This window comes from Bos indicus, chromosome 6 (genome assembly GCF_029378745.1).
Source record: "Bos indicus isolate NIAB-ARS_2022 breed Sahiwal x Tharparkar chromosome 6, NIAB-ARS_B.indTharparkar_mat_pri_1.0, whole genome shotgun sequence".
Lineage (NCBI taxonomy): Eukaryota > Metazoa > Chordata > Mammalia > Artiodactyla > Bovidae > Bos > Bos indicus.
In genome coordinates this window covers 48,941,777-48,945,200 of record NC_091765.1, presented here as the reverse complement: position 1 = coordinate 48,945,200, position 3,424 = coordinate 48,941,777, and the positions used below count along the sequence as shown (strand labels likewise).

At 34.8% G+C, this 3,424-nt stretch overlaps 1 pseudogene; it reads right to left on the bottom strand.

Annotated features, from left to right (window-relative positions):
- Positions 1-204: 204 nt before the first annotated feature.
- LOC109560137 (large ribosomal subunit protein eL38 pseudogene) lies at positions 205-418 on the bottom strand (annotated as a pseudogene).
- Between the last annotated feature and the right edge of the window lie 3,006 nt (positions 419-3,424).

Below are 3,424 nucleotides of genomic sequence, written 5' to 3'. Positions count from 1 at the left end.
AAAATTCCATAAGTGGACTTCAGTAAAAATTTGTCTCCTGTTCAAAAGATACTGTTAAGAGAATAAAAAGTATCCAAAACATATTTTTGATAAAGTAATTATGTCCAGAATATATAATGAATATCAAAGTTTTAATAATAAAGAAGTCTAATTTCTTTTGAGAATTTTAGAAATTTTAATACAGTTCAAATCAGTGTGTGTGGTTTATTTCAGTTCCTTCACTGCCAAACCTGGAGGTAGGGACTGTTTCAAATTCTGCACTTTCTTTTTGTCTGTGATGAACAAACAGGTGTAAAGGTATATGCTGCATCCAACTTTAAACTTCACATTATCTGTTTTTCTTGATCTTGACAGACTTAGCATCCTTTTGCCTGACTGTGAACAGAAAGTCTTTGATTTCCTCAATTTTGAGAGGCATGGTGATGAGGTACAGAGAGCACAGCTGGAACAAGGAGTTGGCAAGAAGCAAGGAGAAGGGAAAAGTACGAAAGTATAACTTTAAAATGGATAAGAGATCTGAGCAGACACTTCACTAAAGATATAATATACCATATATTCATGGGGGCAAATGGTTTAGTGAATAGATGTTTGATATGATTGGTTATTAAGGAAATACAAATTAATTTTTGCAATAATTAATGAAAATACATACAGAGTATATAAGACATATGTGGTCTTATACATACGTATAAGACATATGTATATGTTTACACATCTTATAAGACACATGTTGCATTTAGGACACAATTAATGTATAGATAAATTCCTCATTCATTTGTAATGAAGTACCATTGCATATGGACCAGAATGGCAAAAAAAGAAAGCAAAACAAAAGGACTAACATTGGCATGGGCACTACCAGTGTGTTGACAATGATGTGGAACAATTTGAAATTTTTTACATTTCATATGGAAATGTAAAATAAAATAACCGCTTGGAAAATGAATGTGGTAGTTTATTATAAAATTGAACATATATAATTACCATGTCACCCAATAAACCTACCCCTCAGTACTACCTAAGAGAAAACTCATGTCTCCCAAAGACCTGTATATAAATATTTGTAACAGCTTTACTTATATTCTCCAAAAATTCCAAAACAATCAAAATATCTGTTATTAGTGACAGGAAATTATACTACATTTATAAAATTCAATACTACTAAGCAGTAAAAAGGACCAAACTGCTAATAAACACAAAAACATGAATAACTGTCAAAAGCTTCATACTTGATGGAAATAAAACAGACACAAATTTCTATATATTATTAATATCTGATCAACTTATTTGACATTCCCGTAAAAGCAAAACTATCAGGGAAAAAAAAAGTCTCTAAAGTATCCTCATATGTCTATTAAATAATGAAAGGGAAGATGGCACATCAACAAAAATAAACCACCTATTCTTAAAAAAAAAAATTCCCTCAGTTTTAGAATAAATAACTTACACCAATATTTAATAATGCAAAAGAACTCTAACAATAATGGTGGTGGTTGTTTAGTCTCAAAGTCGCGTCTGACTCTTGGGACCCCATGGAAAGAGGAGCCTGGCAGGCTAGAGTCCCCGGGATTCTCCAGGCAAGAATACTGGAATGGGTTACCATTTCCTTCTTCAGGGATCTTCCCAGCCGATGAATCAAACCCTGGTTTCACTCATTGTAGGTGGATTCTTTACCAACTGAGCTACAAGGGAAGCCCCAACAGTTATAGTTAAAGAAAATAATTGAATTTAGCCTTAGATTTTGCTGAGGACTCCCCAGTTAAAATCAGTACTTTTAATATTTCTTAAACTTTCTATTTTTATTTGTATTTCTGTCAGACAACTACACCAAACTGACATTAGATTGGCAGTTATAAAAATATTCAAAAATTTGTTGATTACTTAAATACTTTAAGGATGTTAAATTTGTAATTAATTTTAAAATATATTAAAAAGAATTGGCATTGATATTATAAACAAAGTCATTTGTAATAAGGGATTACATAATATTGTAAGAGAAACTACTCTGGCCTGTGGTTGGTTTTATTGAGTTATTTGAAGTGTGCTATCAAGTTTTTATTTATGCCTTATTGCAAATATGGGTTTCCCAGGTAGAACTAGTGGTAAAGTCTTCTGCATGCCAATGCAGAAGACTTAAGAGACTCAGGTTCATTCTCTGAGTCAGGAAGATCCCCTGAAGAAGGGCATGACAACCCATGCCTGCAAAATTCCATGGACAGAGGAACGTGGCAGACTATGGTCTATAGGGTTGCAAAAGTCAGACACTAGTGAAGCAATGTAGCACGCATGTATTGCCAATATAAATATTTTTACATTTTGAAACAGGTATTTTCATTTAAAAAAATGTGTTTGCATATTACTGTATGGTTTATGCATTCACATCCTATCAAAAATAATTTCTGCCTATTTTATTCTTTTTAATTTTATGCAAAAATATAGTTTAAAAAAAAACATGAACTTACTAACTGATTGAATAGATTAAACATAATTCTTAGGATCCTTTTAAACAAGACTTTACATTTACTGGACCACTGTATTCTATCACAAATATCAATGGTGTACTGAAGCCAGCCCACTCTGCCTCAAAAAAAATTGATCATTCATTTTTCAGGAAATTTGCTTGTTAATTGCTATATACAGACATTAGTAAAGGTGGTTTGTTGTTGTTTAGTTACTAAGCATTGTCCAACTCTGCAACCCTATGGACTGCAGCACGCCAGGCTTCCCTGTCCTTCACCATTTCCCAGAGTTGTTTCAAACTCCTGTCTATTGAACCAAGTTAGTTATGCTGTCTTTGGAGAAGGAATTGGCAACCCAATGTTCTTGCCTGGAGAATCCCAGGGACGGGGGAAACTGGTAGACTGCCGTCTATGGATTGCACAGAGTTGGACATGACTGAAGTGACTTAGCAGCTGCAGCAGCAGTTATGCTATCTAATCATCTCATCCTCTGCTGCTGCTGCTGCTGCTAAGTCGCTTCAGTCGTGTCCGACTCTCTGCGACCCCATAGACAGCAGCCTAGCAGGCTGCCCCGTCCCTGGGATTCTCCAGGCAAGGACACTGGAGTGGGTTGCCATCTCATTCTCTACTGCCCCCTATTCCTCTTGCCCTCAGTCTTTCCCAGAATCAAGGCCTTTTCCAATGACTCGGTCTTTTGTATCAGGTGGCCAGGGTATTGGAACTGTAGTTTCATCACCAGTGTTTCCAATGAATATTCAGGACTGATTTCCTTTAGGATTGACTGGTTTAATCTCCTTGCTCTCCATGAGACTCTTAAAAGTCTTCTCAAACACTGCAATTCAAAAGCATCAATTCTTCGGCACTTAGCCTTCTTTATTTTATTTATTTTTTTTAATTTTTAATTTTTCTTTTAAGTTAAAAAAAAAATTTGCTATATGTCAACATGCATCCGCCACAGGTGTACA